Source organism: Pseudopodoces humilis, chromosome 22 (genome assembly GCF_049639895.1).
Source record: "Pseudopodoces humilis isolate 2021_Gansu_Grassland_sample_001 chromosome 22, ASM4963989v1, whole genome shotgun sequence".
NCBI classification, from domain to species: domain Eukaryota; kingdom Metazoa; phylum Chordata; class Aves; order Passeriformes; family Paridae; genus Pseudopodoces; species Pseudopodoces humilis.
In genome coordinates, this window is record NC_142221.1 from 5004377 (window position 1) to 5016396 (window position 12020).

At 48.6% G+C, this 12020-nt stretch overlaps 1 long non-coding RNA gene across 2 annotated transcripts; it reads right to left on the reverse strand.

The window, feature by feature from the left end:
* Positions 1-1343: 1343 nt before the first annotated feature.
* Positions 1344-5806, reverse strand: LOC148182673 (uncharacterized). 2 transcript variants are annotated; one of them, XR_015774399.1, is made up of 3 exons: positions 5232-5806; positions 3453-3663; positions 1344-3035 (listed from the first exon to the last, which is right to left on the reverse strand). It is a non-coding gene; the product is annotated as an uncharacterized LOC148182673 (long non-coding RNA). The 2 variants fall into 2 exon arrangements; XR_015774400.1 differs by lacking the exon at positions 5232-5806 and adding an exon at positions 4960-5201.
* Between the last annotated feature and the right edge of the window lie 6214 nt (positions 5807-12020).

Here is a 12020-nt window from a genome sequence, read left to right on the forward strand (position 1 = left end):
GGAGGGGCGGGGGGGCGGCGCGCCCCGCCCCGCGCTGCGGGAGCGGGATGGGAATGGGGATGAGGATGGGAATGGGGATGGGAATGAGGCTCCGGCACGGCCCCGCCGCTCCCAATGGCGGGAGGACCCGGGAAGGAGAGGGATTCCAGAGCTCCCCCCCAATCCCGAGCCGCCCCGCAGGGATCAGCGGGAACACGCGGAGGGAAATGCCGGGAATCGGAGTCCTCCTTGAAGGTGGGGGGGGAAAGCTGATGGACAGCAGGGGAGGGGTGGGGATGAGGAGAAGGGAAGCTGGCGGTGGGAGCACAGAGCCTGGAGAAAGGCTGAGCTCAGAGTCCGGGGGTGACCTTGGTGGGACAGCAACAGCTCCAGTTGTAGAAGCATTTTCCATCTGGGTTCTCCAGATGAAGAGGGGACTGTTCCCCACGTGGAGGAGTCGGATCCATGTGGGTCCCTTTCAACTCAGGATGTTCAGGCTGAGAGCTGGGGTTGTTCAGCCTGGGGAAGCGAAGGCTCTCTGAATACCTCAGAGACCCTTCCAGTGCCTAAAGGGGCTCCAGGAGAGCTGGAGAGGGACTTTGGACAAGGTCATGAAGGGACAGGAAGGGAGCGAGAGGGGGAATGGCTCCACACTGACACAGGGCAGAGTTTAGATTAGGTATCAGGAAGAAATTCTTCTCTCTGAGAGTGGTGAAGCCCTCACACAGGTTTCCCAAACAAGTGTGGCTGCCCCATCCCTGGAAGTGTCCAAGCCCGGGATGGATGGGGCTCTGAGCAATCTGGTTTAGTGGAAGATGTCCCTGCCTGGAAAGAGGGTTGGACTAAATGATCTTTAAGGTCTGTTCCACCCCAAACCCTTCTGTGATACTACCATTCGCTCACATCAGGGCTCCACTGAGCCTTCACTCACTGTCTGCAACGTGTACATAGAGGGATGAAGTTCAGTCACTTCAAAAGCCCCACAAACTCAACCTACAGCAGGTTTGTGGTGCAGCCAGGAAACCATACAGGTGTTAAAAGCATCAGCACTCGGCTTTTCCCCACCTCAAACCCATGCAGGGCTTTGTGCCTCCACAGCAGCTCGGTGTCTGTGCAGTCATTAGCTGTGCCGATGCACACGATAAATACAGTTTTCTTCCCGCCTGTGTTGCAATGGGGCCCTGCTGGAGCTGCCTGGGCATGCCTGGACTCCCGTGGTAGCAGCCAAAGAGGGGGAAAATCTCCGCCTAGATACAGCAAAACCTGTTTGCAAGGCTGTGCGGAGCCCAACACAACACACACGGGGTGTTTGCAGAGGACACAGAGGAGCACAGCTGACACAGCACTGCTCTTTGCACCTTTATTGTTTTTATCCAGCCAAACGTTGCCTGACACTCGCTTCTCCAGGGATACATTTCCCAAGTGGATGTTTCTAAAATGCCTCGTCCTCCATTACCCAGCCTCACACAAACGAGCTCGTTAAGGCAGAAGGGGATAAAAACACCACCACCATGTCCCACAGCGGCACAGCCTGGGGGATGAGCTGCAGGGATGGCACCGAGCAACAGGGGAGTGGCAGCACGTGGCAGTGAGAGCTCTGTGAGGCCGTGTCTCCCCTCCAGCATCCCTCCCAGTCACTTCCAGCATCTGCATGGCTTTTAGGGACAAAGGCCCGCCAGCAGCTCCAACATAGGCCGCAGAAGATTCCAGTTTAGTCTCCAAATGTGCAGCAAAAATGTCCTGTGCAGCTCCTTCTTTGCTGCCCATCAGCAAAACTCCAATTTTTGCAGTATTTCCCTTCATCTGCGGTCCCTGGGCTGTAGCCTCATTGCAGCAGGGTTGTCCTTTTGTGTGCAGAGTATGACCTGTTAGTGCCTGGCTGAGAATCCAGTAAAGTCCCAAACCTTCCCTGCACAGCACAGGCATTCCAGCACAAGCTCTTCTGCTGCAAAACTGATGTTGAAAGGACATAATTCTATTTAAAACTCTACCCTGCCTCCACCATGCTAAATGCTGAGAACTCAAATCACACAGACAAGAGGAGAAAAGTAATCGGAAACTATGCAAGCCAGTCACTTTCACTTCCCAGTTATTACCTTTAACCCTATTACTGTTTAAATAACAATCCTAGTGACATTTTCTAGGATGAAGTGACATTTCTACAGGCAGAGAAACACAGCCCAAGTCTGGAAAGACTCCCGGGGATGACAGGATTGAAATCTGAACAGCGACAGGAACACAAAACAATCGAGCCCAGCTGAATGTGGTCAGTGTGCCCGGGAAGGAGCTGGGTTGTTTGCTCAGAGGAAAATCCATGGCAGGCCAGTCCTTGAGAGCAGATTTGCTTTATAAATCCTTCTGGCTCTCTCTTCCAGGACAGACCTCAGGCATTGCTCACGTCTCCCACCATCAGCAACTGCAGGACAAGTTCAGAGCCAGCCCAACCCTGACCTGAGCTGGCTTTTTGATTTAGCAACACGTGCCACTTGCAGGGCTTCCTCTGTCAGATCCCACAGTGCAGCCACGGAAATGATCATTCCCTGGGTGATATTTGATGTTGCTGCCGCGGTCAGAGCAGGTTCCTGCTCAGAGGAACCTGTTAGCCCTCCTGCCACGCCAGCGCTGGAGGCTGGGATGGAACCGATGCTCCACGTTCTGACTGTAAAAGCTGGGAGCTGTGTGGGCTGCACAGCCGAGTGTGTGTCTGCAGAAAGCTTTTCCTTCCTCAGGTATCTACTTCAAAGTGTTTAAATAAAACACCAGAATTCTTTTTGCCCAGGACACAGCGAGTCTGTCAGGCTCAGCCACGCAGCCTTTTGTTCCACGTGGGCTCACCAGGCTGTGCACATTTAATCAGCATCCTCAGACGCCATCACGGGGGTTTTCCCCAACGCATCCTTCCTGATTTAATTGCCAGGATTGCAGCTGCCTCGTGGGAATAGTACTGCATGCAAGCAGCGAGGTGCAGTCTGCCCCGATCTGTGTGCTCACTCTGTGCTTCATCACAAATGATCTTTTCTTTTCCCCCTTCATCTTCCTCACTGATGTGCTCAGACCTGAAAAATCAGTGGTGTCACACAGCCCGAGCGCAGCACCCTCTGAATCCCATCCTGGGCACGGCTGGAGCTGTTTGGGGAGGGGGAAGTTGGGGATGGGGTAATAGCCAGTAATATTCCAGTTGCACGCTTGCACTCTTAGATGTGCCTTGACGCAGGAGCTGCCCCAGGAAAGGGAGAAGAGAGGCAGGGGATGGACTCTGGTTAGCCCATCCCATCCCCTTCCTCGCTCCTCCCCTTCCCCGGGCCGGACGAGGCGCTACACGGGGTCCGATCGGGCTTCAGGCTGCTCCAGAGCGCTTTTTCCTACTGCATCACGAAACTCACCCACCCAGCCACCCATCACAGTTGTCTTTGTGGCCAGTGTCACCCCCAGTCCTGTCAGCTTATGAACATCCCCCTTCCACATCCACCCACCCAAAAGCAGATCGAGAAGATGCTCCAAAACCGACAGACCACGTGAGCGAGGAATCTGTGACTGGAGACACCAGTGTGGCAGTGAACTCACGGAGCAGAGCACACACAGCCTGCAGCTTGTGCTTTTGTGGTGGAAAAGCCAAGTTTTGCCCTGAGTTTTCTTGTGCCAAAGCAGGAGTGGGTCAGCAGGGGAGTGGTGAAGCATCGGAGCCTGGAATGGGGAAGGAACACACACACAGAGGAGATTAATTATATCAACTACAAAAATAGTTGCTATTTTAAGGTTAATGCTTCAGCGATCTGACTCAGGCAGAAAAAGAGCCAAAGGAATTATTGGCATCAGCGCTGGCTGCTCCCCCAGACAAGCCATGGTCACCGCTGGCACAGAAAGTCACCAAAATAGCTGCTTTTCCAGAGGATTTGGGAAAAAAAAAATGCCATTAGAGTGAGTTCAACATCCTGGTGCAACAACCACAAGCAGAGGAATGCATCAGCTCGTCCTGGGGACACCCTCGGCTTCCCAGGCATCACCCGCATCTCAGATTACAACCATTTTACACAATATCATCTCCAGGCTATGAGCAGCGTTCAATGGGACCCCGCAGCTCCCAGCTCACCAGCCAGGTGTTCCTGAAGCTCTTTTATGCTTGATGAGATGCGAGTGAGCTGCTCTTGCTTCGCCCTGGTACCACTGCAGGTCACAGCAACCACCCAGTGCTGGCATTTACCAACTGCTTTGATAGCTGAGCTATACATGACTAAATAAGAAAGCCCTCAAAAATCAAGTTTTATAACCCAAAACACTCTAAAACTCGGACTCCAGCAGCTCTAATGACTAGCACTGCCATAAATTAATTTCTATCTCAAGCATTTTAATGCCAATACATCACATGGCTGCAGGGAAACGCAACAGACACAAAACACTCCAAGTTTTTGGGGAAAGCAGCAGCAGGAATGGTGCCCTGCAGGCTCTTTCCCCAGGAAATGGAAGTGGAGATATTGAAATGATGGCCAAATGCAGCGGAAGGTCTGAAAATCAAACTTTGCCAAGGCTGCACGTACAGCTGTCACTCGAGACTGACACGCAGCCGGCGCGCTGAGCGGTACAATTTGCTACGCTATTAATTTCTCTGTTAAATTCTAGTTTATTTTTTAAAGCCTGTATTCTCTTTACAGCCTCTGGGGCTGTAATTGTTATGCTAATGCAGGAAGCCGGGAAGGGTGGCTGTGGTGAACTCATCAGCTGTTCTCCCGTTGCCTGCAGTTTGCAGGCAGCCCTGGGCTGAGACAAAGCCAAGCAAGAGGAGGTTTTGTGGATCTTCCTTCATGGCACATCACAAATACCGGCTGGCAAGTGGGAAATCACCCTTGTTCTGCTCCTGCCGGGCTCAGCCCAGCCACCTTGAGCCAAGGCTTGATTCCAGACTGACTGAAAATAAAAGGCTCCTCATAAGGACAACCAAGGAGTGCTGTGCACTTTGTCTGGGTGAGATAAGATCACACTCACAGAGGCGGCAGCAGCAGCATTTTGCAGCAAAGACTCCCAGCAGCATCCACTGGCACTCTCAGGGCTGGAAAGGGGGTTGGAGAAGCTGCTCTCCACATTGCTCTCCACCCACTGCAGGTGACTTGAGCACTGCTCACCAGGTCTGCTGCCAAGCTTCAGCAGGGGGTTTTTAATAACACACCCCACATCTGTGAGAGAAGCATCCTTAAACCTGAAAGACTGAGATTTGGAGCAGAACAGAGCATTTAAAAAATATACATATTTATAAGAACCTTCAAAATAAAAGGAAGTCACGTGGTTTCAGCTCTTCTGTGATCCTGGCCAGATGTTTGCTCCGAAGGCAGCTCGGTGTCTGTTCTGTGCTGAGCTCTGAGCATGCAGAGGGCACAAGGAATGGTTGTGGTGGTGGGCTTCACACCACAAAGCAGACAGAAATCATCCTCTTCATTACCCATGAGTCCTACATTGGCTCATCAGCCCCTCGGTGCCTGGGGTCTGTCTGCTGAGGACATGTGGAGGCTGGGGCAGCTGATGCTGACCTGCTCTGGTTTTAAGACAAGACACAAGTCTCTTGAGCAAGCTTTGTAAGCAAACTATGCAGTCATTGGTGATGTCTGCCCACCCAAATCCTACCCTGCAATCGTTAAAACCAAACAAAACCAAACCACAACCATCCCCAAAAACATTCAAACATACAAAATCGACCTGATCAAACTGTACCTATTTTTCAAATTTTGTTGCTGTTTAAGAGTTTGAATTGTTGCCTCCCATAAGGCTGCTCTGATTCATGGCAACACTTGGGCATTGTGTGCCTGGTAAATCCCAGCAGATATTTCCGCTGAGATTTTGCAGTAACAGTTAAAACCCCGACTGACTCAGAATACAGATTAGGGCACACACCAACCAGCTTCATTTTAATGTGTTCCTCCCATGGAGCAGCCAGGCTCACTCAAGGCATCTATGAGGTTTAACAGTAAAACTAAAATTTCCCTCCCCCCCAAACCAGGAATTATGCACGCAATATATTTCCCACTGAGATAAGCAAATGGAAAATGGCTGAGCCAGGCATTTCATCCAGCTCACAGCTGATGAGGGTCATTCCCTGCAGTGCATTTAGCAATGATTTGTCCAGCCTAGTGTTGATTATCTAAAACAACACAGAACTGCCTCCATTTCTCCAGGGAGATTGTTTGCAGCCAAACTCATTGGCAAAAGGTTTCTCCTAACATCTTGTTTTCCTCTGCTTTCGTTACATCTCACCTCTCCACAGCTCAGCCTCTGTCCACAGATTCCAAACCTGTTTCTGTGGGTTACCCCCATGCAGCCATTTTGTACTGAGCTGCATCTTCTTGGCTTTCTTTAATCATCACTTAGTCAGGCTCACAGCTTTAATTCTTGTAATCTTCTGCCATTGCCCAATTCCTTCATGTCAGTCACTGCAGCTGTTCTTTGTAGCCCCTCCAATTTGGCTACCACCTCCTGGTATGAGATCTATCCCAAAATGAACAAGTTTGGCTTCTCCCAGGAGAGGCAGATCAATACCTTCACAGCTGTGCTGGGTGGAGAATTCCTTCCAGCTTCACAGAGCTCCTGCAGAACAAAGATCCTGAGCAGTTCAGGGAGGAGGCAGCTGGAGCACTGACAGTGACTCTTGCACACCCGCAGTAAACAGTGGGTGCATTCTCGGAGAGAAGCTGGTGCTGGGATATCAGGGGGATATGGTGACACCTTACCCAAATGACTCAGGACTGAAGGCATACAGAAGATCTGCACCCCAGAGCAATGTCCTCAGGGACTAAAACCCCCCAAATTGATTGCTACACTCACAGGTGACCCATGTTTTAACTGCTCCTTTCATCAAGGGTGCTCTTGCCAAGCTCAGCGCAATCATCCCAAGAGGGAGCAGCAAAAGGAATTTCACACTGCCTCTTCCATTTTAATCCTCACCTATTCCACCTGCCACCCCTGTAACAACCTCCCATGCCTGTTTATAATTTTTTTCAGGAATAAAAAGAGCCATCTTATGTATTGTGTCTCACCTACCCCACAGAAAATATCCCACAGGGGAGAAGAGCCACAACAAAGCAGTGTCACCCCCAATTACCATTTTCTATGGATGAGAGAGGAGAAAAGGAATAGATGACATGCACTTTTTACTACTTAAAGACAGAAGAAAGCCCTTGTCTCCTACCAAGGGCCCCAATATCAGGATCAGCTGTGCCAATAACAAACTGTGTTATTACCTCTGCTGTACAAAGCAATTTGGTTTTTATTGACCACTTGCTATACAGGGCACTACAACACTCTCCCCTCATTAAAGCCTGTCAGTCAGAAGGCAAAGGAAGGCAAAAGCAGATTTAAGGAGAAGGCAGCTCTTTGCAGTCATGAAGATAACCTTGCTCAAGTGAAAGCATTGACAGCAGGCAGCCAGGACTGCAATGAGGGCTGCAAATGATCAGACAGCTGGGAATTTCACACACTGGAAGAAAAACCTTAGTGCAGGTAGAAAAATTTACCTCCCCTGGGCAAGAAAACACCTACAAAATGACATCCAAACACAGGACACCGAGGAAAGTTTTGTTAGCTCTGGTTTTGTTTCTTCTGTTCCCTGTGTAAGTCTGCCAGATGACCTCTGCTCGCAGTAGACCTCAAATACTGGGAGCTCTTCTTTGTGTCTCCTTGGAGAAAATGGTCAGGAATCAATTTTTCCACTGATAACTTCATTTGGTCTCCTTCTCAAGTGAGTGTTCCCACAATTTAGTCCCACCTTACCCACTCCACCCTTAACATTTCACTTTTCCTTATAGATGAGGAATGTTTGGCTCAGTGCAGGCAACTCCAGGGATGAGTCTCAGAGCTGCTGTCAGGGAATGAGAAGGGGGAAATGTTTTAAAGCCAAATACACAGCAGACAGAATATGCAGAAGATATTCAGTTTGGAGAAACCAGCATTAAAGAGATTTAGGCCACTCCAGTACAACGACCAGCAATTACCTGCATCAGGAAAGTTTGTTCTAACCTACAGTGAGGTACTAGGAAATCCAAATTCCAAGTACTTTTTATAGTTTAGCTCCCTGGTGAAATACCACCCACCCAGAGGCTTGAGGCAATGCAGAACTGCCTGCTTGGGAGGTGCAGGGTAGAGAAGACAGGCTATTTCTGGCATTACTCCTTGGTGGTAGGATGAGAGCCATAGGCTGAACTGTAAGAAACATCTTGAACACAGGAATTTCATGCTGAAGGACGTATGCTTTTGAGGGATGGGGGATTATCAGGAAGAACACTTTACAGGAATGCTGTGCCCTCCTCATCCCTGCCAACCCAACCAGTTTGCAGAATTGAAATGCAAGGTTAGATCCCAACAACTCAGGAAGAGCACAACTACAGACATCCCAAATCACCATCAGTCTAATCTAAAATAGATCAAGGATTTGCCCCTCTGAGATAGTGTGGCCAGATCCACCAAAGATACTACTTCAAAAGTAAGTTTCTATCCTTATTTTGTATCTGGACACCGAGGTTCAGAGCATCAGCTCCCTGCCCTCACCTGGCAAGCTGACACCAGAGACCACACAGAGCACAGGGATGGAGAGCAGCAACAAGTCTGGATGCTCCTGCATTCCTGTCTGCCTGACTGCAGGAGACACAGGGCTGGGAGAAACACTTTTGTTCAAGACTCAGTCCACAAACTACTGCCTAACTTCAGCTTACAAAACCAGAAGAGCAGCTGGGCGCATACAAGCACAGCTCCAATACCTGGGGCTCAAGAAAAGGCACCTCAGTGAACCTCAGTGGGTCACTGACAGGAAAGCTTTTCCCTTCAAAATAAGTTTTCCACACAAGTTTTGTGATTTGGCCCTTTATCCATGATGCAGATGTTCATGGCTGGAAACAGAAGTTGAGCAGAGGGAAATGCAGACTTTAGGATCAATGCTTGGCTGCTGGCAGTTCAGAAGGAGAAAATGAGATGCATTAAAAACTTCTTTCTGGTCAATCTTTATTTTACACATTTGCATCACAGCAGGGAAACCAAGTTACACAGACTGTCCTGACTTGTCTCTACCTTGCTTCTCTTCAAATACTGTTTACTGTTCTTTTAATGAAGTTTAAAAAAATACTGAAAAAAAATCCATTTTTACAGCTGAACAGGAACTGAGGAATAGGATATTTACAGGTCACCAAAACCCCAGGAACTGGACCTTGCTGTACACAGAAGTATTTTTTAGTTCTTCTGGAGCTCATTTACTAAATGAATTCAAAGCTACATTGTACAAGGTGCCCTAAAGCTGCTTAATGACACAAGAGGATCTAGAATTAATTATTAATAGTTCCTAAAGGGCAAGGGAAGCTATTTAGACCCATACTCTGTTTTAACAGAGCAGGTACCAGCTCCACTGGCTGCAGGATGAAGTGCTTCTGACAATGTGGAGGTTGGACTCTACTTCAGTACACAGAGAGCAGAACACTGAGTGAAATCCCACAGGGAAATATGTATTAAGAATTGTCCTTTCTAGAGGATTTCTGCAGTCCAAACATAAATGGGTTCTTGAGCCAGACAGCCCATAAGGAGCTTTTCTCAGCCACTTTCTTCCTACACCACTCAACACATGAGTATTGGTATTTTTCTACATCCCGTTCCAGTCACTTGGGAGCACAGATCACGTGCAGTTCTCACTGGATCACTGCTATATCCAGGCAAGACACTACAAAGGGAAAATGAATAGCTTTCCAATATTTCTAAGGAAAAGTGATTAATCAGTCCAAAAGTGTTATATCCAGCAGCTACAAAAAAGGAGGCAAATTAATTCAATTTAGAACAATGTTTTACAGCAAATCAACCCCAGGGAACACTAAGAAACATTGGTCAAGTGTCTCTGGGCAGCATCACCTCAGCTTTGATGAAACATTGAGGCTACTGATGCTACACACAAGGTCACAGTTTCAGTGTGGGTCCCACTATACTCAAACCTCACTGCACCTCCCACTCCTGCAGACCACAGCTCCTCACTCTTTGTACACAGGTGAAAAATGGGGACGTGCTCTATGAGTGAAGTAGAGATCATAACACAGGAGCTATAAAACATCTTTAAAATGACAGCAATCTGTTAGCTAGCATGACAGGTCAAATTGAAGGAGACAAACCAAGTAGGCTAAAGGAAGAAAGATTTCCTTCCCTCTCCTTAATAGCTAGGGAACTCCAGTCCACAGAGCTCAATAGAGCCTACAATACCCAGTATTTGCTTCAAATTGGGCAGTTTTCAAATAAACAACAAAATCTCCTCCCATTCTCATCAATTTGATTGTCAGCGGCTCAACTGCTTTTCTCTAAGAGGAACACACAATAAGGAAAAAAGACTTAACACTAAAAATCTTCTACAGGACTTGCACCAGATGTGCACACTGGAGTGATCAGGGCATGCCCTTTAATGGCCAGAAGGAATGTTACAGTGCTCAAGGATACATGGTGGATGCACACTCATGCTAGAGAGTCCACTTAGCTTAGAAAAAATACATCTTCCACACTACGAGCTCCAGACAAAATGCTGCAATGCAGCAAATTTTTACAACATGCTCTCCCAGGGTATGCCAGCATGGAAATCGAGGAACAGGGCACTCAGCTGGAGGGAAACACTGAACAATGCCCTGCACACATCACAACACTCCGAGTTAGACGACAACATGAAAGAGCATCTTAATAGGACAGCATGTGGCTTCTTCAACTCAAACTGCTCCACTCAGAGCACGCAGCAGCACTGTTCCAGATGACCCCATTATGTCTTGCTTTCTTTTAGTATGTCTCTTGATGAACCATCAAGGAAAACATTTTCCAGCCTGAAGAATGCAAGAGTCTGGCAGTTGCACTGCAAGGAGGCTTCCTCTGGAAGACAGCCTGCTGAGCAGCTCCAGCAGGAAGGAGGAGTGCAGCAGTGGCATGTACATGTCAGCATCCACAGGGATTTACTGGGGCATAACCTGCATTACAAGTGAAGACTGAACCAATCTCATTTTTGTCTGCAGAGGGGACCAAGTGCTCCACTGCAGCAGCATATGGGAAAGCATTCAAACCATTTATTCCCACTGCACCAGACCTGCTGTTCCAGGACTCCTGGCACTCTGCTGCGGGGTACTGTTGGTGATTGCTTCAGCTCCTCACTTCAGTAAAAGCAGCGACAGGGAAGCAAAGCTGCATCTCCCTAAACTATCTGTAATCCACAACAGCTCCTCTCGATTCCCCCCCTGTGAGAGGCAGAGCTTGCTACCAGATCAGCATCCATCAGCATGTGAAAGGCAAGCACTGATTCTCCTGCCTGGGAAGCTCCAAGCTGCCGCACTCCACTAGCCCTGGAGTCATGCCATGCCAGTCATGCCGCTGTGGGTTTGCCTGGGAAGGAGGGGAGGGAGCAGTCCTGTCTTTGATGCTTTGCAGTGCAGCACTCGCTGTGCTGGAGAAAAGCACAACTGCACCCATCCCCCTCCACCCTCCACCATCCCAGCTGCTGTCCCATCCATTATATCTATCAAGACAGACTTTTTGTCCTGATCCAAGGAATTGTACCAGAGAAAATTCGTTCTGGAAATGGCCACAATAAGAATCCTTCAGTTTTTGACTCGTCCATGACTGTTTTTTTTCTTCCTAGTGCTCAGGTCTGACCATTTCCTGCTGCTTGGCATCCTGTGTAAAGCACCAGCTGAACTGGGTTGTAGAGCTGACTGCTGAAGCTCAGGGCTGAACTTGGAAAAAGCTCTTGTAAAAAAATTACTTCCAGAATACTGCTGTGGCTTTTCATGCCAAGACAAAAAGAAATGACCCATTTTTTTGGCCTTTGACTGGTGAGCCAGAGACTTGGCAGACAAACCTACACCATATGCAACTTTAGCAAAAAAAGCACACATAAAAAAAAGAGAGAAAAAGAGACGAAGGTAACAGCACTTGCCAAATTGTCAGCTTCACTGATGCTGAGGTATGGAATAGGCAGCTGTTTGGAACCAGCTCAGCACTCCCTGGGATCACAGCACAGCCCTCGTGGTTCTAGGTGAAATGCCACACCCATGACAATTTCA